Below are 26190 nucleotides of genomic sequence, written 5' to 3'. Positions count from 1 at the left end.
GAAAGGCAGAAAACACCAGACAAACAGATATAGGGATGTAACCCCACTCACGTATCTACTTTTAAAAACAAGAGAGCTCCCTAGCCAAAGCAAAGACTCTGCTTCCGTTTCTTAAATGTCTCAATTTGCATAAAACTGTCTGCAAACAATTAAAGTTAATTAAGATAATTTATCACTTGAAAGCAAAGCATCTTATCAGCAGGTATCAGCCTGTAAAGAAAACACAGAATTCACTGTAGGAAAACAGTGGGGTCCTTGTTACCCTGTTAGACAGAAGTGACAAAAATTATTTCTTTATGATACTTTGGACTGCGTGCTATGCTTTCAAAGTCATTAACAGCAATTAGCTAATTATCCTCTATAGTAACTTCATTTGTGACTGCACGCTGTAGCATTGACTCATTTACACTTTGGCAGCCCTCTCACATATAAGAAGTGATCGAAACTTTTGGTAGCTGCTCCAAGTTCTCTGTGAGTAGAAATGGATGGGGAAACAGCTTGGAATGTGTGCACAGAGGGTTCTGCCCCAAGAAGATGGAAAGAAAAAAGCCATGTATTTTAACCCGTAGCATGGCCAGGCTGTGTCCTGCTGTCCTCGGGATGGGAACTTAATGCAATTATCATAATAATAGAGATCTCGCTGAGTTTTCCACTTCCGAGATGAGTTACACATCAGCACTCACAGAGACATTAAATCGTCAGCATAAAGCAACTTAATGCTGCACAAGAACTGCTAAAAGGCAACCAGGAGAAGTAGCTTTAAAAATTAATTAAACGCAATTCCTGGAAGCGCCGTGGGAAAGGGGAAGTCATTAAGTGGCCTCGTTGACATCTGCAGCAGCTGCCACGGCAGTGCAACACCATGTGCCTACATGAGAGCAGCCCATCAGTCCTTAAAGGTGCTCCTGGGCCAGAGGTTGCAGTGAGCCGCGTGTTTTTGCTCGGCTGAACCCAAATGAAATCTGCAAAATGGTATAAAATTAAAGGCGGTGACAAAGCTAGAAATGACCCATCCGTTGGGCCAGGCATGTGAAGAAGGTGTGTTTAATTAAACAGTGCCCCAGTGGGTGCATTCCCATTGCAATGTGACTGGGTGCTCCCCTCCAGCAAGCCCTGCAAAGCCAGCAGCGCATCCACAAGATGTGCATAGGAGGGGATGGGGCTTTGCAGGCAGCACAGCGACATCCTGACTTCAACACACAGATACAGACAAAAAAGACTTTAACGTGCCGCTTTCAGGCACTCAGAGATGCTGCTTCTGTCTCCTGACTTAGCTGGGTTGCTAATGCAGCTGAGCCCCGCGTCTTCTGCTGTGCCTTACGGTTTCCCACTCAGCTGTTTTGAATTGTAATTGTGAAATGCACACACCACCCCCCCATTTCCAATTTAATTTGAAAGCAGACAACATTAAAGCTGCAGATCTTATTTTTAAAGGCAGCTTGCAGTTCAATCTATTGAGAAACACTGTTGTTTTGTTTACTTCTTAACCGGGGTCATCACCTCCTCTGCTGTTGTCTCAAGGTTGACAGTGATTTAAGCTTGGTGTATTTTTACAACCCGCACCCGACCTAGGGTATAAATCATCCTGAAGGACATTTATTTCTGCCTGTCATTTCACAGGAGATGCTATTAAAGCTGAGCTCAGTACAATGTGCAATTCAAAAATGTGTTGCTGATGACTTCAACACGCATTACATTTTCATTAGCTACAGAGAGAGGCAGCGGTGGGGGAACACCAGCCGATTCATCCGCGCAAACGATAATTGCTTTCCCATCATTTAAGAGCATGTCGCTGCTTTTTCTTCATTAATAAAGGACATCTGCATTTAAACTGCACCCCATGCTTTTAATAGAGACCTGAGCTCGCTGGGTGCTCTCTGCATGCAGAGATCCTGGCTGGATGTGGCTCTGGGCAGCCTGGTCTGCTGGTTGGCAACCCTGCCCATAGTAGGGGGGTTGAAACTAGATGATCATTGTGGTCCTTTTCAACCAGGCCATTCTATGATTCTGTGATCCTGCTCCACTTCCCATGAGTGCCTTCATTCACTCCCATGGTTTCAGAGATGAGGTGAGTGCAGGTTCCAAAGCAATGACTGAGGTGGGGTGCCTGCACCTATAGGCGTGCATGGCACACAGCACTGCTGGCTGACACCAGGCCCCAGCTCACCCCAGAACAGAACATCCCAAGGACCAACTCATCTGTTTTCAACTGCTCCTCCAACTGCTTGGAGAACCCTGCTTTAAGCACAGCCCTGGCCCACAGCTGCTACATGGGTGTCTGTGGGCATAATGGCATGAGCCCAGGGAGCTGCTGGAAAGGGTCCAGAGGAGAGCCATGAAGATGAGACATGGGTCTGGAGCACCTCCCCCATGAAGACAGGCTGAGGGAGCTTGTTCAGCCTGGGAAGAGAAGGCTGCAGGGTGACCTCATTGCAGTCCTTCAGTACCTAAAGGGAGCCTACAAACAGGAGGGGAGTCAACTCTTTGAAAGGGTGAGTGACAGCAGGACAAGGGGAAATGGTTTGAAGTTGAAGGAGGGCAGATGTAAGTTGGATGTCAGGGGGAAGTTGTTTGCTATGAGAGTGGTGAGGTGCTGGAACAGCTGCCCAGAGAGGCTGTGGATGCCCCGTCCATCCCTGGAGGTGTTCAAGGCCAGGTTGGATGGGGCCCTGGGCAGCCTGGGCTGCTCTGAAATGTGGAGGTTGGTGGCCATGCCTGTGGTGGGGGGTTGGAGCTTCATGGTCCTTGAGATCCCTTCCAACCCAAGCCATTCTATGATTCTATGAATCAACACCATCCAAACCACACTTGCTTTTAGGGGGTGCACAAAGAAAGCACTGCCACCTGTGAGGAACAGAAATCTGCAGCTGCAGTATTTTCCTGGCTGGTTCATTAAATAGCCTATAATTACACTTAAACAAAAACATGGCACAGTATGGACAAGTGGTGCAGGGGTGAGGCCCCTTGGTGCCCAATCTGACAGAGATAGGGAGGGAATGGATGCAGTGGCAATCTTTGCATCCTTGGGACACCATAAAAGGAGCAAGAAGGCCATGGCAGACATGGGAGAGCATCACCATCTGGGCATCACCATCACACGGTGCTGAGGAATGCAGCTCACTGATTCCGTTATCACCTGTTACATCTTTGTGAGCTCGGCAGTAGAGATATTCTCCAGGGGATAATGATGATAATAGTAACAGAGTCAAAGCAAGCAAAAGGCAATCATTTTAGTTAATTAGCAGGCTGCTGTTCAATTTGCCAAGTGCAGCGCAGCCCTCACTCTGCAGACTCATCATGCACAGGGCAAACCTTAATGCGACGCCCGACAGCTACGTCTTGACAAGGCTGAATCGGTGAAATGAAATGCCAGTGGCAGGATCTTATATTATTTCTGAAAGGACGAAGCAAGAGCTCCTTCTACAAATCCCATTAATAACTGCTTTGAAACTGTAGCCTGCAAAGCCCATTAAATCCAGAAAGATATATTTAAAAGAAAAAAAAAAAAAAAAGTATTTGAACTTTGCAGTGTCTGGGAGGCCACTTTAATTGAATGGCAAACAGAGCATTTCTAATCCATCCCAGACGAGAGAAGAGAGAGCAGAAAGGACACGCGCTGAAAAGAGAAGGAAAACAAATAGCAGGAAGGCGCTCGGTGCCGCTCGAGCAGACCTTGCAGCTGCTTCAGAATGGGCATCTAGACCAAAGTCTCTACGGGCAACAGCGTGGCCCTTGTGCCATGGCCAGCAGGCAGGGAGCAGAGGTAAGCCATGCACACCCCACAGCATCCCCACATGCTGCCCAGGAGCCAGCCTGGCTGCATGCGGGCTCCAATTATCCCTGATGCGTGGCAGCAGGAGGTGGCTGGCACCACAGCCATCCCCAAATCCTGGGCTGTGGCAGAACCTCCTGTCCTCACAAGAGCCTCCCTGTGGGTTCTGTGGGGCTTTGGCAGCTGCCTGGTTGCTTCAGCTGATGGACAGGGCATGATAGCTGCTCCATCTGAAGAGGAAAAGTGGGCACAATTAGGGAAAGCTGCAGAGCACAGATGAGAAACAGTGCTTCAACCTGTCTCTGTTACACACTGGCCTAGTGTTCTATACACAGAATGCATTAGCTCCTCAGCACTAATGCTGTAATGAACACATCCATACTGATAATGTACATATGAATCCCAAGGCTGCCTCTTCAGATAGGTGGTGTCATCACAGCAGCACTTCACAGCCAATTCCCAATATCCTCCATGCTATCAACTCAAGGATGCAAGAAAATAGCTGGTGCCTGCACCCTCAGGCATGTGGGAAAGGAAAATGCAGAGACAGTCCTCACCCTTCACTGGGATAAGCTCCCCAGGAAGAAAAGGCCATGTCCTTAAGGAGAAAAGCAAGTGCAACAATAGTTGTTCCTTGGACAGGACTGTTCTGCAGAGATCCAGGACTTCCCTGCAGGCAGTATGGTGAATAATAACCTCTTCTTCTAGTATAGAATTTTCTGCTAGAACAGCAAAATAAAACCAAATAAAGAGATAAAGCAATATCTAAACACTAATTAAGGAATATTCTCATGCTATTGCTCCAGTGAGACTACAAGAGAGGACCTCAGGGTCTCCCTTCATTTAGATGATGCTACTGAGCTGTATTTATTGATGTGACTGTTTACAAGGGTGGATAGTGATAGGACAAGGGGGAATGGTCATAAACTGAGACAGGACAGGTTTAGGTTGGATACGAGGAGGAAGTTTTTCAGCCAGAGGGTGGTGAGGCACTGGAACAGGTTGCCCAAGGAGGCTGTGGATGCCCCATCCCTGCAGGCATTCAAGGCCAGGCTGGATGTGGCTCTGGGCAGCCTGGGCTGCTGGTTGGTGACCTGCACATAGCAGGGGGTTGGGACTGGATGAGCACTGTGGGCCTTTGCAACCCAGGCCATTCTGTGATTCTATGAGGGGCAAATAATTTGAAAAATCTATTCTCAAATCCCCCCACTGGTGCTTGTAATGGCAGCACCATAAGATTTCCTCTGGAACCCATGTTATACTTTGCACACAATATAGTCCATCAGTTGGCAGCCTGGACAGCCTATGAATTTCTGTTCTCATTGGAAAAGCGTGGCTGCAAATTGCAAAACTGGGGGTCCAGCCCACTCCAGATCTGCCTTGGGAGTGCCAGTGGCACTTCAGAGCATAAACCTTGCCATCATTCTTCACACAGAAAAAAAAAGAACTTCCCCATTCAGCAGCTCCATTGTGCTTGCTCTGTTTGGTGCTTTGCCATCCCCCAGCATCACTGATGAGTTCTTTATGCATTCCATTTACAAAACATAATTATTTCAAGAGCTGATAGTGAAGCTATCCATCAAACCATTAATGCTGCTCTGCTTCCTAATGAATCCTTGAAATCCACATGCTTTGGGTTGGAGATTCATGATCCTTGAGGTCCCTTCCAACCCTGGCAATTCTGTGATTCTGTGATTCTGTAATCTGAAGTCAGGGCTATACAGAACTTTCACGTTATTAAATGCAGTATAGAGACAGGTCTGGTAAGAGATCCTCTGGATAGCCCTGGAAATACTTGCTAGATATTCCCTAATGTAAACTTTCCCTGCAGCTCTCAAAACTTTAGGGAAAATCATTAAAAAATGCATTTGATTCACAGTTTCCAAAGTGGATGTCTTTCCAGTTCCCTATACCAGCAAAATCCTCTTGAGTCTACTGAATGATGACAGATGGCATGCTCTACCCAGTTGTGATAATTAAGTGCAAATGTCAGCACGTACGAGAAAACAAAAGTGGACAAAGGAGATGAGAATTTCTTGGTGTGTGACACCACTGTCTACAACTGAGTGCGTTAGAGATGTGGGGGTAGAGAAAGACACAGACATTCCACTGACATCCTGGAAAGTCATTTTGATGCATAGTAGAAATAAACCTGCAGAGCTTCAATTAGTTGTGAAATAATAAGCATATGCTCTTGTATGTATATGAAGGAGAAAAGTGGGAGCAATTATTATAACAATTTACCTCAATTATACTAATTACTTTGTTGTTATTAAATGTACATCAGAAATGCTACACAGCAACAGTCCTGTCTAGGAGAGGTGCTAGCTAACTTCAGTGGGATTTTCATAGAAGCACAGAATGGTTTGAGTTGGAAGGGACCCTTCAAGGCCATCTGGTCCCACTCCCTGCAATGCACAGGGACACCCACAGCTCCATCAGTGCTCAAAGCCCATCCCCTGACCTCGGCTGTGTGCAGGGATGGGGCATCACCACCTCTCTGGGCAACCTGTGCAATGCCTCACTGCCCTTAGTGTAAAAACCTCCCTTATCTCCAATCTAAAACTCACTTCTCTTGGTTTGAAACCATTAGGTTGAAACCATTTCCCTTTGGATGCACTCCAAAGGCAGATCCAGGTCTCACTGTGCTGAGGACTCCCATGGTTGGACTGGATGATCTTTTCCAACCTCAATGATTCTAAGACTCCATTTGAACGCAGTGCTCCAGGTGAGGTCTCACAGCACAGAGCAGAGGGGCAGATCCCCTCCCACACCCTGCTGGCCATGATGCTTTGGATGCAGCCCAGGGTACGGTTGGCTTTGGGCTGCGAGGGCACAGTGCTGGCTCATGACCAGCTGCCATCCACCAGTGCTCCCAAGGGCTGTGCTCCATCCTTACACCCCCCCCCCCCAACTCATATTCACTGCACAGATTGCTGCAATTCATATTTTTATTTGGATTTTGATTTCAAGTGGAGAACAACTGAACCCTTTATCTTTAGCCAGACTTGAACCAACAAAAAAAAAAAAAAAAATCCTGGGAGTGAGCAAGATGTCAAATGAAAACTCCAGCTGCAAAGAAGCAGAGATGGAGAGAGAAGGGAGATGAAAGCTCCTATTCAACCATGTCCTCTCCATGAGGAATTCGCTGCAATTTATCGAAGCAGCCATGGGTAATTTCAGGGCAACCCATTTAAAACCAAACCACCTCAAAGCTTGTACATGAAATGCCGTAAGGGAGAGAAAGGACAACAAAATAGACAAGAGGTTTCTTTGTGAGAGAAATTGGTGATACACTGTCAAGCATCGCTGCCTACTTCTTACTAAGAAAAAAGGGGCACTCAGAGACCAGGCAGCAGTACAGTCCAGAAGCGATGCATTATTTGCTTTCTTCTCATTCCTCCCTTTTACGCCTCCTCTCCTGTGGCTGTAACAGATGCAGAGAGTTTGTCTGACACAGCATCAGATGGTGTTAATTTATTGCAAAACTCTTTTCTAGAAAGACTTTGTTGATGTCCCTCACTGCTTCAGTCAACTTCACTTTGATAAATCAGTGCTGTGGATTAAAATCTCGTCCCTGGACACAAGGGCTCACCACAAGGAGCTCTTCATAGAATCACAGAATCATAGAATCATACAATCATAGAATGGCCTGGGTTGCAAAGGAGCACAATGCTCATCCAGTTCCAACCCCCTGCTATGTGCAGGTCGCCAACCAGCAGCCCAGGCTGCCCAGAGCCACATCCAGCCTGGCCTTGAATGCCTGCAGGGATGGGGCATCCACAGCCTCCTTGGGCAACCTGTTCCAGCGCCTCACCACCCTCTGGGTGAAGTCCCTCTTCAATTCAGAGGCTTTGTTTTAAGAGCAAATTATTGAACACAGTCATGGACTGCATCTGCTGTGTGATCCTGAATGGCACTGGGCAAAGCTATGGCTGCTGCCAGTCTGTCTCAGGTCCTGGTCTAGTATTAAATGTGGAGGTTGGTGGCCCTGCATGTGGCAGAGGGGTTGGAGATTCATCATCCTTGAGGTCCCTTCCAACCTTGGCCATTCTGTGATTCTGTGATTCTGTGATGGAGGAAGAAAATGGAAAGCTGGGCACCATCCAGCATCCTGTCACCTGCAGAGGAAAGCAGGCACTTTGTCCACTGTCTTTTTCCAGGCAAGATCCTTTGACTTTTGCCTTTGTTTCACAGATTCAGTGCTGAGACAGGGGAAGCCCTGCCCAGCTGAATGGGGCTCACACTCAAACAGGCTTATTGGTGGGAAGGCTGGGGTTGGCACAGCTTCAAGTAGCCTCCACAGCAAGTGATGGACAACACAAATGACCTCAGAGTGTCAAAGATGGCCTGGTAGCACAGCACGTACAGTTGCAGATGATTTTTTGCAACTTCTGTTTCAGAATGGTGATATATTCCATAACAATTCCAATGGTAAGATATCCATAACAGGATAACACAGTGAGGACACCAACGGCAAGAAGGGAAATTAATGGTCTTATTGAACCAAACTGTAAATATCAAGAGAGATTAGCAAGGAGATTAATAGCCATCTAGGTGAGAAATTGTAAGAGAAATGATTTGATGTTCTAGCAGGAAAAAAAAAAAAAAAAAAATCCTGTTCTTTTTTCTAACCTCTTTTCACCACGTTTCATCTAAATCCATAATTTCAATGTTAAAAGTTTGATTATTTTTAACCCAGGTACACTGTGAACCATCCAAGAGCCCAGAACAGCCATTTAGTGAGGTAGAGAAGAATGTAGGCTGAGGAAACTCCTCAGTTGCAGATGCCTGATAAGTAAGATTAGCAGAAATATCGCCTACATTGGTTTGCATTTCTTCTCCAGGTCACCATGAGAGATGGCAATGGGAGCTGAAGCAAACACAAGTGGTCCCAGCCACACCAAACACTGCAATAGCTACGCCACTGAATCACTGTGGAGTGACTGCTCTGCATTTCTTCATTTCCAAATAGGCCTTAGAAGTCCGGTGTAATTTGCTCTACAGCAATATCCAAACGGTACATTTGACTCCAGAAGAGAACTCCCCTGTGACTCGAGAGCGCAGCACTGCAGGCAGCCCAAAGCAATTATCGGCTTCCTGAAATAGAAGCCAGAAAGCACAGTGCCAGCTGAGATAGCAGAAACTCTGAACTGAATCCTACCAGACCCAAATTACTCCTGTAGCAGGTTGCAAACGCTTTGAAGCCAAATGGCAGAATCCCTCTGGCTTATAAAAATTCACTGAAATGTACCCTTTGTTAATTTGTTGGCAAAATACTGCAAACTTGACAAATACCATGGGGCAAAAGTCAAATATTGCACGCCATGTGATTTTTTAAAGATATTAAATTTTCAAGAGAACAGCCTTTCCCATAACCATAGAGATTAAAAAGATGGTGTATTTTTTTCCTGTAATTGGTCTTATTCCTATCTGTCCTGCATTTATGAATAATATTAATTCACACAAAATTTAAGCCGTATGGTGGTAAGAAAATTTAGAAACTACAAAAAGAAAATTAGCTGTTGAGATGCTTTGTGTATGTAGGAAATTTCCTTCTTAGGATGAACAAGTTCCCTTCTTAGGATGAACCTAGGATGATGAGGAGTGGCTGAAGGAGCTGGGATTGTTCAGTCTGGAGAAGAGGAGGCTCAGGGGAGACCTTATTGCTCTCTATAACTACATGAAGGGAGGTTGTAGTGAGCTGGGGGTCAGCCTCTTCTCTTGTGTAACTGGTGATAGGACTAGAGGGAATGGCTTCAAGCTGCACCTGGGGAAATTTAGGCTGGATGTTAGGAAATACTACTTCTCTGAAAGAGTGGTCAGGCACTGGAATGGGCTGCCCAGGGAGGTGGTGGAGTCACTGACCCTGGAGGTGTTCAAGGAATGTTTGGATGTTGTGTTGAAGGATATGGTTTAGTGAGTACTATTGGTGATGGGTGGATGGTTGGACCGGATGACCTTGAAGTTTTTTTCCAACCTTGGTGATTCTGTGATTCTGTGAAAGTACTGAAGAAGGCCCTGGAGATGCCCTATCCGACCCCCGGTTCCAGCAGGGCCACCTAGGGCTGGATGCTCAGTGCCTGGTCCAGGCCTTGGAAAGACCCAACCAAGGTTATCATCAAACCATCACAGAATCACAGAATGGCCTGGGATGGAAGGGACCTCAAGGATCACGAAGCTCCAACCCCTCTGCTGCAGGCAGGGCCACCAACCTCCACATTTCATAGCAGCCCAGGCTGCTCAGGGCCCCATCCAACCTGGTCATGAACACCTCCAGGGATGGGGCATCCTCTCTGGTTACTCCAACAAACTGCTCAGGAGAGGAGGCGTTCCTTTTGGTCTACATGAACATCAACACAAGCCTCATCTGGGTTTGCTTGCTCCCTGCACCTACTTAAGGGCAATTACCTTTTGCTGTTGTCATCTACTGTGTAACATTAACTGCACTCAAAAGGGCATTTTAGAAAACAGACTCAACCAAGTTTAGAGAACTCAATTCTCTTTGTGTTCCTTTAAGGTGAATTAAATGAGACTAATGTGGTTTAAAAGTTCTTAAGCCACACAATTAAAGCCATTACAACCTGGTAGTTCTGCAATATTGACTTCACAACTGAAGTACAATTGGTTTTCTCGGGACTAATGGAAGTTCCTGCATTTCTAAAGGGAGACATTTAGCAAAGACATATGTTTTGTAGATGTTCTCTCTCATTTGTAAATACTCAAGGTACTTATTCCATTAGTGTAAGGCAGCTTTCACCACAGCACAGCTGGTTTTCCTGGTCCTTGTCCAGCAGTGCATCTCATGGACCCAGTTGTGCCTTTGCTGAGCTTTCTCACTGCCTGCTGCTTAAAAGCTCCAGGAGGTTTAATAATAGATAACAACTCATGTAGCATCAGCACGATTAAACACTCAGGCAGAGATTACCCAAGTTAAAATGGCCAGCTGTCCGAATTCAGAAGAGACAATTCTACTTTGACTCCCCACATTCCTGTACTGTCAGAGTCCCATTTATCACTTTCTCATCTCAAACAGTGGGTGTACCCTCACAGTGCAATGCAGCAAGGATAATGGCAATAAATAACAATAATGCATCACTCTTGTTGGGAGATGTGCACTGCTGATGGAACACAGTGTGTCCAGACAAACTGCTGTGTTACTGCAGGTGTCCTGCTGCTGTGTGTCAGGCAGGATATGGTCTTTAGGACCCTAATTTTTGTATGTATCTATCTCAGGTCAGATACTGGGAAACGTTTCTCAGGCACTGGCATGGCTGCCCAGGGAGCAGTGGTCACCATCTCTTGAGGGGTCCAGGAATGGTTAGAGATGTGGAACTGGGAGATGTGGTCAGTGGGCATGGTGGGGTTGGCTGGGATTGGGCTTGGGGATCTCCAACCTTAATGATTCTGTATGTAATGCCTTACACATAATTAATAAACCATGGCATTTGTCACACCTGGTGTGCACAGGCAGGGCACATCTATCCACTCCCAGCTTGCTGCCTGTGACCCCTCTTAGGTGCAGGATTCAGGCAATCTATATGAGATTTCACTGCAGGATGTCTGCTCTGTGCCCAGCATCCTTGCCCCATTCCTGGAGACACCCAAGGTCAGGGGCTGACATTGGCTCTGAGCACCTGATGGAGCTGTGAGTGTCCCTGTTCTTTGCAGGGAGTTGGATCAGGTGGCCTATTCCAACTCAAACAATTCTATGATTCTATGCTGTAGCAAGGGTGAGGAAAAGCAGAAAAGGAGCTGATTTCAGAGCCTCACTATCAAGATAATTAGTTAATTACCCAACTTCTGAATGCTGAGTTGTCTCCTTTTAGTTCTATACCTAAGTACATACCAGAAGATCTTTTGGTAACAAGAAATATCTGCACATTCTGGATACTTAACAGGAGAAGGTCTGTCACGCTGCATGGAATTGCTACCACACAGGCCATTACAGTGGAGCTGCTGTTTTGTTTTGTGTTGTTTTGTTTTGTTTTTAAGGTAATTTCCAGCCTACTCACATCGCTTCCATTTTTTCCAGCCATCAGCCCCATGTCAGGGCAGCACTGATCACCAGCTGCAGTGAGACAGACTTCCCCCATGCCACGTAATTGTGGTCCTGGTGGCTGCAGGGAGGTCTCTGGCACAACTCATGGCTCTTGATAGAGGAGGCATTGCACAGAACAATAGAAAGCCAAAATCACAACACTAAATCACAGGAAATGAGCACGGTCACAAAGCAAATGTCAGACTGTATTCGCTCAGTGCTTTGTTAGTACAAATAAATCTTTCAAGGCAACGTGAGCTAATCAGATAGTATTCCTAACAGGTGACTGCAGAGCAGCTCAAAATGTATGACCCAAAGTTTTGCATAAAAGACATGAGGAAAACCTGCTGCTTTGCATGCTGTCAGGACGAACAAAGGCAGTGCTCAGAAGCTGAAGCTGGATTTTGCTTTGCATTTTTCAATTCATTAGAAGGATCAGCTGCAAACCTTTGGTGATGAACCCACCAGCACCCACACAGGCCCGGACCAGAACCATTATCACCATGAGACAGATCCATGGGTGCAGCCCATGACAAGGTGACAGTCCAGTGACCAGCGCTTCCCAGTGAAGGGAGCAGAACTCCAGCAGCTGCAGATGGAAACACCGAGGCCACAGGTCAATGCAACCTCTTATTTGCAATTTCTTACCAGGCACAAAGGAGCTCTTTGTGAACCAACCAGACCAGGCACACCCATTGCATCTCACTGTGCACCTGCCTATTTAATGCTGGGACCACAAGGTGAGTGCTTTCATATCATAGAACCACAGAATCATAGAATGGCCTGGGTTGCAAAGGACCACACTGCTCATCCAGTTCCAACCCCCTGCTATGTGCAGGTCACCAACCAGCAGACCAGGCTGCCCAGAGCCACATCCAGCCTGACCTTGAATGCCTGCAGGGATGGGGCATCCACAGCCTCCTTGGGCAACCTGTTCCAGTGCCTCACCACCCTCTCGATGCCTTTGTAAGTGTTCTTCCTTTCCTTCCCATGCTACAGAGCTGCTGAGTTATTTTCAACCTAAACGTGAAGATTAGACTTCAAAATGGACCATGCTTATATTGCTACAATGAGAAATTTGGAGTGTTTTTGCTACATCTCCTGCAAAGTCAGGAGACCCGGCAAAGTTTTTCCATTTCAGGCTTTGCAGCCTGATAACACAAGGGTGCTTGTCCCATAGCACTCCACGGGAGGCTGAAGAGATGTGTTTGTGCTCAGTACTTGGAGATGAGAGCTTTTAGATATTGGAGTTTTCCATCAGTTTAATATCTCAACAGGCTTTATCAGGCATTCAATTGAAAGTCGCACATTGGGAAAGAGGGAAATTACCATACCAAACTTAAGCATGCAGTGCCACGCTACCAGCTTGAAACATTACTGATTACTTAATTTTTTGCTCAGTAAAACAACATCCAGCAGCACAACAGTAAGTCAGATGATTCAAATTAGATGTTAAAAAATGCTGTTCTCTTAGGCAATTGAAGGCACTGGAGTGTAAAACAAGATGGTATTTGTTTGAACTGGGGATGAGGGAATTCTGTGCTTTTCCATTACGGTGCATCTCTTCAGATGGAGTGCTGCCTGCCCCAGCCACGCACACACTTTGTCTTCCCAGTGCTCTGCTGCTGTCAACTCACAATAACTCTACCAGATCCATTTCTTAGATTTTCATGCATGAACTAACAGAGCTCTAAAGCATTTATTTCTCACCTGCCCGTTAGGCTACATCGCATACGACCACAATTATAAATTGAGATTGAGATAGGTCCCCTTTACACAGACATTAACATTCGTCCTTCCCATTACATGGCTAAGCACTCGGGTTCTGCTATGCCAGAGCCCATGCAGCCAATTGCTGACATTCCTTAGCACTCTGACAAATTAAATGACCTTGATGCTTCCTCCTATTGACCATGAATGCCATAAATCTTCTATCACACACTTGAAAATAAAAGACCAATACCACGATGCCTTTCTTTCATATTCCGGACATCACCTGTGGTAAGAGGATTGAAAATTGAGTTATGGATCGTAGTTATTTGAAGAAAGCCCCTTTGAAGCTATTTGTGAACACACAGGCAGTTTTTTATGTGAACTTTTCCTAACTCTTGCTGGTCAAGTGCAGCGAGATTTCCTCCCGAACATCAATCATTTCCCATTTTTCTGTATGCTATCACTCATGCAAAAACTTCAGGCCCCCAAGTCTCCAGGGGCCCAACATTACTAAGTTCATTGCATAGCAGAAAAATGGGAAAGCTCAATTCAATGGAAAACGCTGCAGCCCCGCTCCCTCCTGTCTGCATGGATCCCAGTGCAGCCACATCCTTGCAGCTGAGAGCCCGACAGGCAGGAGGGTTTGGGGTAATGGGTGCATGAAGTGACAGAATGGGACAGAAACCCCCCTCCCACATCACACCCAAGAGATCTTGCCAGCCTTTACTTCATATAATGCCTGGGCACCATTTTTCAAACACAGACCAAAGCTAATCATGAGTGCAGTGTGTAATTATTCCTTTCACTAAGTCTGTGGTTTGTACTTTTTAGGAATCTAATTAATGAACGGCTTCTGGGGCTTCTGGAGCTACAGAAGGACATTTGTTAATGCTCAATAACTACAAAAGTAATCAATTAAGACTTAAAAAACCCTCATCCATGTTGGCCATAACCAATAAGCTGTATATAAATTCAAGATCAGTAGAGGAAATATTAAAGCAGTGCTTCATTCACTTTTTTCTCAAGTCCAAGGCAGTCAAGGGGGAAGGAAAGTGCTATCTGTGGTGAGGACCAGAGATTTCAAAAGGGCATCACGATCTCAGTGCTCCACACATGGACCCAAAGCAGCCACTGACACCCAGCAAACCAACCCGCCTCCCCCTATTTGGAATGCCCTCCTGTTCTGGATGTCTCCAACCCTTCCTCCTGACTTCCTTCACCCCAGCTGCTGCCTCTCAACCCTGCTGCCCCTACAGCAGCTGGGCTCCATGCTTCCTGACGTCCCATCCATGCATGCCCCAACCCTGGGGCTGAGGTCATCCTGCACACCAAGGCAGCTCTCAGAGTTTGCCTCACAGCCTCCCTTGGCTTGCACTTTTTTCTTTTTTTTTCCCTTTTCTAAGGGCCATATGTTGAGCGTTGCATGAGAAACTGGTTTACAGTTCAACCCTTTTCCTAATGCAAAATGACAAGACTGATGGATACTTACGAACTCCCTGGTGAAAGATGACACTCGACGTTGCCAGAAGCTAAGCTGAAATAAATGCACAACCACTGTGCACACTGTACTAACTTCAGGGACCTCTGGATAAATGTGCAGGTCAAGTGGCTGCTAGAAGTGAATCTTCATTCTGTGCTGGTTCCTTCCTCTCTACAAAAAGCAATTCTCTCCTCCATTCTCCATGACCACTGCACTCTGCCTGTATAAATATTTCAGCGTGGAAGCCACTTTGGTGTGCCCTGTGCTGTGTGGTGAGGCAGCTGAGCAGCAGACAGACTGAGGGAAGCACGTTAGCAGAGGACAGCATCTCTCAGTGGGTTTGAAATATCCGGAATATGGAGGACTACTCAATGGGCTTATCCCAGATACAACTGGAGCAGCTCGAGGGGCTGTGCTGATGCTCCTGCAGGCACAGCTTTATGGCACTGGCCCTGTGGGATGCTCTGTGAGCACAGCCCTGACACTGCCTGCATGAGGCTGAAGGCATCAAAGCTGGAATTTTATGGAAACTGTCTGCTTTAGGAATGTGTGAATCATAGGATCGTTCAGAGATACACAAGCCCTACCCCACCTCACCCCACTGAGCCTCACTGCCCTTCTCTGGGCCAGTACAGAAAGAAACACAAACCACAGCCTATGATACAACATGGCTTCGGATGAATCTCCATCCTCTGTGGCCAGCTGTAGCTTTGTTACACAACACGACCTCCCCTTAACGCTGCAGGAATGCATGCACACGTGCTGTGATAAAGGAGAGGAGCTTTATCTCTAAATGCAGACAACTAAAAGCACTCCGATAAGACGAAAGAATTTGTTTACTTCTAATGGATTTCTGCCACGGGGAAGAGAAATAAATGTCCTGTCAATTTAAAATATATATATACCTCCGCTATCTACGGCATTAATCTAAGGAGGAGAAAGCTGTCTAATAAGAAGCTATAGCATATATTTAAACTTCACAACATACTCAATGACAAAGAAGTACATGCATATTCACACACTGGATAGCAGGTTTAAGGGTTTTTTAATCACTCCCAATCTTCCACTATCCCGAAGCATTATTTGACACTTGTTATCTCTTTGGATAAAAACAAAAATAAAGCCTCAATGTAAATACGGTGGCTGGGTCAAAACCAACAGGGTACAGACTTCAGGGAGCTTTAACCTTGGTTAAGGGGATTCTGGGGCTCCTCTCCAAGCAATGCCCAATAGGACGAGCAGTTCTTATCTGAGAACTCAATTCGAAAAGCATTCAAATCAGCACCAAGACACCTTTGAAGATACCATTTTGCTCATTATCTGAAATACAGGTTACCTGCAGAAGGACTTGACAGGTGCTAATCTGCTACATGAAGACCTAAAGGAATATTTAATACGAAAATCTATCATCTACAAAGTTACTTGGGAAAGAAACAGTTGCATTGGTGCAGGGACGGAACTGTGATTAAAAGCTGGGAAAGAACGCCTGGTAATGGGTTAGAGAATGGGAGGAGAGAAGGATTGGCTGCTGGTGCTGGGAAATCCATGGAGAGGCCTGAAATGTGCATTCTGTGCAGCAAAGTGAATGGCCTTTCATCTGGGTCAGAGAGATTTGTAAGTCAAGGTAGGCAAGGGACCAAAATTCTGCAGAACTTTTATCATTGGCCATGGCTTACAGCCTAAATAAAGGTTACAGCTTCCCATTACCCCAACCCCTGTGCTGGGTGCAAGCTGCACACTGATGGCACACGCAGTGCATCTGTTACGATGGCCACTGAGCACCTGCAATGATTTCCATGGGAATCAATAAAATAAAAGCCCTCGGTAGGATGGAATGGAGACCTCAATCATGGAGGGAAACATCCAGAGCTAGCTATAAGAGAGGAAAAAAAAAAAAACGTGTTAAAGACCAAAAGGATCAGGAGGAGATGAGCACGGCAATGAGGCTGAGAGTGAGAATGAGCACTCAGCCAAGAACGACTGCAGCGTGATGGATTGAAGCCAAACACATCTGGATCTCAGAAACGAGCAGGGCTGGATAACTGGTTGTAAGAACTGGATAAAGGGCACTGCATTAAGCTCTGATGGAGCAAATTCACAGTGGAGCCAGCAGAGATGGACTATTTATTAGAGCAACAGGGGACAGACCAGAAAATTGCAAAGCCATGGTAACAGCTTCTATCCCAAATGAGGATGGCAGACCATCAGCGAGGTGGGGAGAGAGAAGAGATAAACCTCAGCCTGGGTTGAGGTGTGGGGGAATTAGCATGGAACCCATCCACATGCTGAGAAAAGCTTCTCTCTCTCTGCGTGTGCTCTTTTGCTGGCTGCAGGTTTATAAGGGGACGAGGCTAATGTGATGCACATTCTGCCTCTCTGCCCATCTGTCATCGCCTGCTTTTGAATAATTTGGACAAAACATAAAGGGGCAATAGGAAAATCAAAGGTACAAAGTCCACGCATGTTTGGTGAAAAGAACTGACTGAAGAAGAAAGAGCACAAAAGCAGTGCCCAGATGGAGGGAAGACAGAAAAAGCTCTCTCGTTACATCAGCAGCTACCAGAAGGACAATCAGCAGGACACAGGCCAGCTCCTCAGCACCGAGGGCTCTGTGAGGCAGCTGGGGCTGCCCAGAGCCTCTGAGGGGATGTGGGGGTACCTGGGGGACCTGGGGCTGCAGCAAGGAGCATGCAGGGGGCAGGCACTGCAGGACCTGTTACAAGCACTGAAACCTTTCACGTGCATGGGGTGTGCATCAGGAAGCATTTGATTTTTACATGTCACCTCCTAGCTGCGTGTTGGAAAGGATGCACAACACCAGCACCTCTGGAATGTTCTCTTGCTTCAAATATGATGGCCTCAAGTTGCACCAGGGGATGTTCGTGTTGGGTGTTAGGAAAGATTTCTTCTCCCAAATAGCAGTCAGCACTGACACAGCTGCCCAGGAGTGGTGGGGTCACCATCCTGGAGGTGTTCCAAACCATAGGGATGTGGCACTGAGGGATGTGGGCAGTGGGCATGGTGGGGTGGGCTGGGGCTGGCTTGACGCATAGTTGAGCACCTCCCTTCAATCAGATCCCTTTGAGTAAGGGATTAGTTGGAATTTGCCAGAAGAATAACAGCTCATGTGAACTTCAGAAGGTTTTCAAATCAGACCTGTGGTTTCTGGACAGCTCTTGGCTGCAGCAGTTCCCTCAGCTGGCATGCAGTCCTGCTCCAATCCCCCAAAGCCTTTCCCTGACATTTCCGAGCTCCCACACCTCCCTATGACACTGTTCAATGGCAACTGTCACATAAAGGGATGCTGCTTAAAATTCAGCTTTAGTAATGGAGTCTTGTTGAGAAAACCTCAGGGTGCCAGTAAGATTTAAATTTGGGAAAACCGTCAGTGTCAGCCCATCAAAGTGTTTACAACAAAAACAGCCTACCTCAAATGGCAAATGAATTGTTTTACCTCCTTTGTCAGGGGCTCGCTGGATATAATTTAACATGGCAAAGCACAGCCCTGGACTTGGAGAATAATAAAAGCAGATGGAGCGCTTTCTCATTTATGTGACCTTTTTGTTCCTTGACTTGAATTGGACTGTAAATTAGCAGCACTAAGTAACTAGTGCTCCCCATACACACCTGCTTGCCTTCCTAAGCATAGGCAACCTTTCCTGCTTGGCTGTTTGGTTTAATGGCATCTCTCTGACATCAGACAGATGCGACTTGATGCTCACGCTGCTACGTAAACTGTGCTAATGGAACCTCAAGGCAACCTTGAACAACAAAAAGCAACCTTGAACATCAAGCAGACAAATAAAAACGAGGCGATGGCTGCTAGAATTGCAAAGGATGCAAGCAGAGTTACCCTGGGCAAGCCCCTTGTTCGTCTGAACTCCCCATTGACAAAAGAGTTGATGCAGGAAGAGAATGGATATGAGCAGAGTCGGTGGCATGGAAGTCAACATGATGATCGGCAGCAGAGAGGATGGAGATTTCCCATTTGTCACAACCTTCAGACACCCAGACCTTTGCAATGCCTTCAGGACCAAAGGGGTTGACACTTGTTTGAGACAGAGGAAAACATTTCATTTTGACAATCCCGGAACACTAACATCTTTCTCATAGAGTCACTCAGGATGAAAAAAACCCTTTAAAGTCAAAACATTTGGGCATTTTCAGAGTGCACTGGGACGTTTCATTGGTTTTAGAGAACTCTCAAAACTGTTTTCGTTTACAGGTAATGCATTTTCTAACATAATGCTCTTCCAAACCTTTTTCCAAAGATCTGTAGCTTTTAGTGTTCTCCATTTACATAGTCAACACAAAAGCTCTACAATACTTTTATACTTCTATCCAACTGTGCAGCTCTCATTTGAAGTTTTTAAATGGATGCACTTAGGAAACTAAACTTTTTATATCTCCTTACTCATTAGCAGTGGAAAAGTGATCTTTTGTCTTGGTGCAGTCTGGGTCCTTTGTGTGTGATCTGCATGAGCTGTAGGCTGGCTGGCCATGGCATCAGCTTCTTCATCCAATTCCCACAATCCAATTACCACATTATGTTCCTCTTCTCCTTGCCATGGACCTCATGTTCTCCATACAGATGAAAGGCACCCCTTAAGGCTTAGCAGAAATTAGATCACATATTAATATATTGCCTAGGTCTGCCTAGATCCCTCTGCCCTATTACTGCCTTTGTACCTTTATACCGAGGCTTCTGATGAGGGCAGAAGTAAAGCACAATGGTGCTAAGTGTGTGAATGAAATCTGAGCTATTGCCCCATTCCTCCTAATGTACGGAGCACAGCCTGAGTGCTATGGATAATGAACATTCAGCACTGGGAGAAAAAGGTTTTGAAGTGGACTGAAAGAAAGAGCACTGGGGCCACCCAGCTCCAGCAGCAAGATGCCCAGGTTAACGAATGCATTCCAGAATGAACACAGCATTATGCCCACCAGAAACCAACCTGCTGTCACAAACCACGGCAGCAGGAGCCCTCTTCCAGATATGCATAAAAGAAGCATGATGAAGGACTACTTGTTATAGGAATAACACTGGAAGATGAGAGTCCTCCCCTCTGCTCCACATCCAAAGCCATTCTGTGATGGATCACCTAGAGGAATTTTCTTGGATGTATGCATAAAATGACATGAAGGGAGCCATAAGACTCTCTAGAAGTGATAAGAACCCTACAGCTGGTGTCTCCTTTATGCCATCCCACCCTGCCCCTGTCTTCTGCCAAAAGCACTGAGGCTGAAGCTGTGCAGTACAAAGAAGCTGTGCAGTACCAGGAGCTAGGTACTGTTCAGTACCCAGCACTGCACAGGTGATGTCTCTCACCATGCCATGGCATCATGGTGTGAGGAGAGCAATGGGAACTGTTTTATTCTGTTTTTATTTCATGATGAGTTGGTCACCGGAGAAAAGCTTGTGATGCCACAGACCTTCCTTAGGGTGCTGGCAAAGGCTTAAAAGTTTATTGCAACGAGTTTTGTAAAGATACCAGGAGACACAGAACTCATCGTGGGTCTGTAAAACTAAGAACTGCCTGATTTACATTGTTGATTAAAACATAATGTGATTACAGCTCTGGAACAGCTCTGTGGAACAGTGGGAAGCCATCATCGAGCACCTGCTGATGAGGAGCAAGGTGAAAGTGATGCTGGCCCTGATCCTATGCCTACAGGAACCCAGGGGGATGCTGTTGCTGCTCCTGTGGGTTTGGGACAAGGCTCCCACTACCTCACAGCACTGGCATTTAATCACATCCATTTCACACTGTTCTTTTTAACTGGTGCTGTGCGTTTACGGCTCTGATACTAACAGCGTGAGCAACGTTCATTAATAAGAAAGCAAATGAGTTGCTGGTACTGTAGGGATTTGGATGAATTTTAAATTTTCAAAACAATCTCTCTCAGTCCGTACAAATTACAGAAGAAAATCAATTTGTCTGGATTGTGGGTATCCATTTGTTTGTCTTTTTTTCTATTAACACGAACACCAAGAACTTATTATTCTAGAGTTTAGTTACATCACGTTTCACATCTCAAGGATCAGCAAGCTCCAACCCCTCCACCACAGGCAGGGCTGCCAACCATTAGGTCAAGTACCAGATCAGATTGCCCAGGGCCCAACCAACTTGGCCTTGAACACCTCCAGGGATGGGACACCCATAACCTCTGTGGGCAAGGAATGAGCCAGCAGGGTCACACATCCCAACCAAGAGAGCTCTGCTCAGTGCAGGAGGCCCTCACCCACACATGGGGGTCACTGCTGCCTTATTCCTTAGTCCCCTCTTTCTCTTCATTGAACTCTGCTATAAGTAGAAGCAAAAAATTGCAACTGTGCTTTGTGGCAGACCTACGCTGGCCATCACACGACCTTATTTGGGCTCTGCTGAATTCCATAAAATAAGAAAATAAGTAAAATTTGCCCTTTTCTAGATCCGTTGTGGTTTTATGCACAATGGGCGTATTCCTAAATATTTGGTTTTGTACTCAGGGTTTAATCTGCACCTGAAAACCTTTTCTACAAAGAAAAAATACAGAGAAAGAAAAGGGAACAAAAATAAAAGGATAATAAACAATCCAAATGCATTAGAAATCTCTGTCCTAGGGAGAAAGAGAGAGATGTCCCATTTCCTTGGAGAGCTGGGCCAAAACCAACAGCAAGTGAAGCAATCGTGTGCAGGGAGCCTTAGCCTCTGCTTCATGCTCTGTTTTCTGCTAACAATGATTACGTGCAAGAAAATCCCTAAATGTCACTGGTGTTTTCTAAAACGTGGTTGTAGAACACAGCTCCGCAGCAACAACAGCATGCAGCTGGACTGCATTATTTCCTTTTAATTGGAAATTAGATAAGCAAGAATTCCTTGCACATGCCATCAGCTCTTGAGGAATTGTGCCTGGGGGCGAGGCTGACTTCAGTGCTGTGCCACAGCCCTGGGACAAAGACATGGGAGGCTTAGGATGGAAGGTCCATAGACAGCACGAGGTGCTGCATGCCCTGCAGCCTTCTTCATTAGAGCTGAGCCCTTTGCAAACCAGCCTCCAGCAACCAAGATCCCAGCTTCCAAACACCCCTCTAGAAAAGAGCAAGCAAACGTAACTGATGGAACAGTTTTTCTGCATCTGTGTGCGCAATGCAGAACTTAACAAAGGTGAGCACTGGTTCTGCACAGGGTCTCATTCCCCACTGCAGCCAATAGGAGATAGTGCTTAGGGCTGGGTTAGTGCAGTTCTAGCCAAGCTCACACATTGCACACCAGCAGGGAGCACAGGCACTGCATTGGAACTGCTTCTCAGTACTCAGAAGCCTTTGCAAACCCAGCTGGAATTCAAGAGCAGCCAACAAGAAATGTGTGATGCTTCTGAACACTGGGCATGGGCTACCCTAACTGAGCACCAGCCAAATTCTTCCATAAGAAAATTTAATTTCAAAATGCTCCACATTTGCACACAGATGCCTTAAAGTGTTTGATCAGTGAAATGAATATTCAATGAAAATTTCACTTCAAAACCAGGAATCACCTGAAAGCAATAGTCTAGGTATTTCTTCAAAGCTCTTGACTTCTGAATCTGAGAAATGTTGTGTATCAATTCAAAGTCCTGAAAGGACATTTCTGAAAGGACATGACATATGAGCATGGATACCACAACCCAGAGCTGTTGAGCCCATTAATTAAAGACATATTGTTTATCTGTAATCTCAGGTGGTCAAGAATCCTGGTGACCTGTGCACAAACCACACATGCTCTTGGGACCTTCACAAGGCTTTGCAGTTCTATTTGCTGAGGATCAAGCAGGATGTAACAGGAATCAACTCCATATTTAAGCTCTTTACCTGCACTTTCCTTTGCCAGTGACAATGACAATATCTGTAATTGACAGCACCAGGTCTCCAGTTGATGTTACCCAAGGAGGCTGTGGATGCCCCATCCCTGCAGGCATTCAAGGCCAGGCTGGATGTGGCTCTGGGCAGCCTGGGCTGCTGGTTGGTGACCTGCACATAGCAGGGGGTTGGAACTGGATGAGCACTGGGTCATTTGCAACCCAGGCCATTCTATGACTCTATGACATTGAACACACTGACTTAAGGAACACCAAACCCTCTTTATATCTGGCAGCAGAAACCACCTGGGAGGACAACAAAAACCTCGAAACTTCTGACCTCAGAGGTGGCAAAGGAACCCAATGCTTTGCAGACAATGAAAGACCACAGCACACCATCTCTTGGTACACATTTTTTGTTGTATTCTCTCTTGCGGACATTTTATGATTGCTATTTCAGGCAATTCTGCCCTTAATCTATAATAAATACAGCTCTAGCTGAATGCATCTGTTTGCTCTTTCTGTAGCAAAAAGTCATGAAGAGACTTTAAGCCATTTTAAAATGATCCATGAAAAGCTGACTGCTAACTAAGGGCCTGAAAATACAAAGAATATGATGTAATGAATTACAGTAGCATTTCCAGGATCATTGGTTTCAAAGTTCTTTGAGGAATGGGGAAAAAATACAAAGACAAATAACCTATGAGAAAAATAATCAATTTCTTTCTCTGTGGCAAGTCCCCCCAGGCACACCACTTCCCCCACTGCCCCATGATGCTCATTGCCTTCCAGCTACCTGCTAGCTACAATCATTCCAAAAAGGGGAAAGAAACTCTCTGAGGAGGTTTTGATAGAATAAAATAAGCATTCTAATAAACTTTTAATTTCAAATCTTCAAGTCCATCTGGTCCAACTCCCCTGCAATGAACAGAGACACCCACAGCTCCATCAGCTCCTCCCTATAGAACCATGCAGGACCAGCACAGGGCAGATCCAGGCTGCCCTCACTGCCTGTTTGTCTGTCCATGACTATATAGCCTCTAGTATTTCTAGGTGATTTCCAAGTCTTGCAACACAAGATGCAAAAATAACACTTTCCCCCCCACATCTTCCTTTTGTTAATTCTGGCTCATCACTCCAAATCCTGTCTGCAAGAGCCATGGCAAGCAGTGCACCCCTTCCTTGATGGAGGCATTCTGGATGTAGCACAGGCACGTCAGCAGCTGCCCTGCACCCCAAAGATGCCAGCCAGGTCTGTGTGTATGACAGCTCTGTGTGAGAGCCTTGGGCAGCCTGAGCTGACGGAGTACATCCAGCACATGGGGCTTTAAATTGCCCTCCACCCCCACCATGCTGTGATTCTGTCATCAGTGGGCAGCCAACATCTGGCTTTCCTATGATGTCTCTTCCATCCTAGCAGCTCCAGCTCTGTTGGACGAGTTGGACAGGACTGTGGATGCCCATGGGCAGCTCCCAGGATACACAGCCCAGCAGAGGAAGTTTTTAAGATGTAACTGATTCCCATTTGGGTACCAACGACATGCAAAATGATTAGGACACACATAAAGTGATGTAAGGCTCCACAGCAGTGATTCCCATGTCCATCCCAACCTTAGGGCACTCTGACAGCAGGAATGTGCTGATGAACCCGAATGCAGCAGTTCTGTTGTGCATTCAGCATGGGTTGCCTGCCTTGTCCCTGGGAATCCTACTCACCTTCAGGCAACCCAGTGGTGTCCCAGCAGCTCTGCCCTCCTCCTGCTGCTCCCAGCCCAGCAGAGGGAAACCAACAGGGGAACAGCACAGGAGCAATCCCTGCTTGCTCAAAGCCACCTGAAGCCCCTGATCCTTCCCAGGTGCCTTCTGCCCCAAAGCATTGCCCATAGGAAGGAGCTGCTGCAGCACGGGGCTCAGAGCCAGGCTGCAGGATGCGAGACGTTTTATTCTTGGATCAGTAAAACAATTATTAATACTTGAAAACAAGCTGTAATCTATTCACATATAATTTCTAGTTTCAGTGTCAGTGAGCTAATTTAAATTTTTAAAAAGTTTGCAGCTCCCTAATTAAATTTGCTGAAAGCATTTCTCTTATCAGAAGTGTAACGACCGCCGTAACTCAGCTCTGGCAGTTGCCTGTGTGTAACAACCTCCCTTATGCTAAGCCAGGAGTTATGGCTCCATAACAGCAGCATCCACTGTGCATCTCAGGGCTTTGCTAACCCACAGCTGACCCAACACGCTCCTTCACACACCTTTGCACAGTCCTTCCCACTTCTTTCTTGTGGAAGTTTTATGGCTCTGGAGTAACACTGACAAGCACTGAGTGAAGCCTCTGTTTTCACATAACCTCACCAAATGTTCAGTTTTTTCACTACGTCGGAGTGATGCTGGGTTATAGCAGGTCTGCCCACATCAGTCTTAGCATGGACAACACAAAGCAGACGATTGCTCCAGGAGCCTTAGAAAGGCCACACTGCCTGCAGGGCAGTACTTATGGCACAGGAGACCACGTTCTCCCACAGGCATAGCAGAAAGCCAGCAGCCTGCAGCTGCCCCATTCCTGCCCAGCACAGGGCCAGCAGCCCAGCAGCTGTGAGGATTTGCAAATTACACTTTAGAAATTTGCAAGACAGGAGCAAATATTTTATAAGCCCGGTCTTCATTAAGCCCAATATGCGTATCACACATCAGTTTGCAAAGAGCCCTGTAAATCTGTGTCCCTCTGTGCACGGGCTGCATTTGCATGCATCCACACAGACAAGAAGCATGCCTTGCTTGCTCCTGATCCCTGCTTGCTGTTGCTTAGGTGCTAAATGAAGTCCACATGGTAGGACAACATCAGTGTTCATGGCCTGGTGCACCACAGGTCTGTAGTTTTATAGTACATACAGTCAAGTTGGCAGATACATTTTTATATAGAAATACAGTTGCTTGCTTTAAACAAATTGGCATCTCGGGTTAGTGGTGCTCTGTAACATGGAATTTCAGATGGGAACTGCAGGCACACAGCCCTAGTAAGGTTGGGGATCACTATGGCCAGCCCTGCCATAGTCACAGCAGATGCTTTGGTTCAGCACAGCCATTCCCATAAGGGGAGCATCCCAAAGCAGCTGCCTGTTTCTGACACCATACCCACAGGCAGGGCCACCAGCACCACCAGCAGTGTTCTCACCTTGACCACTGCTTGGGATCTCAGCCAGGTTGGATGGCTCTGTGCCAGGAGACCCCATTCACCCTGTCCTCTGTGTAGCGAAGCAGAAATCTTGTCAGTGTCATTAAAAAAATTCAACAGCCTAGCCATTATAAAGGACCGTGGAAATTATTGCTGGCTCTCCTACAACAAGTCCCTTTGTGGAGAAGACAAAC

At 46.3% G+C, this 26190-nt stretch overlaps 1 long non-coding RNA gene across 5 annotated transcripts in view; it reads right to left on the bottom strand.

The window, feature by feature from the left end:
• Positions 1-26190, bottom strand: part of LOC149917961 (uncharacterized) — a 144041-nt gene that overhangs the window by 116056 nt on the left and 1795 nt on the right. The window lies entirely within an intron of this gene.

Source organism: Phasianus colchicus, chromosome 5 (genome assembly GCF_987193195.1).
Source record: "Phasianus colchicus chromosome 5, bPhaCol1.hap1.1, whole genome shotgun sequence".
Lineage (NCBI taxonomy): Eukaryota > Metazoa > Chordata > Aves > Galliformes > Phasianidae > Phasianus > Phasianus colchicus.
This window is presented reverse-complemented; position numbering and strand designations above follow the sequence as displayed.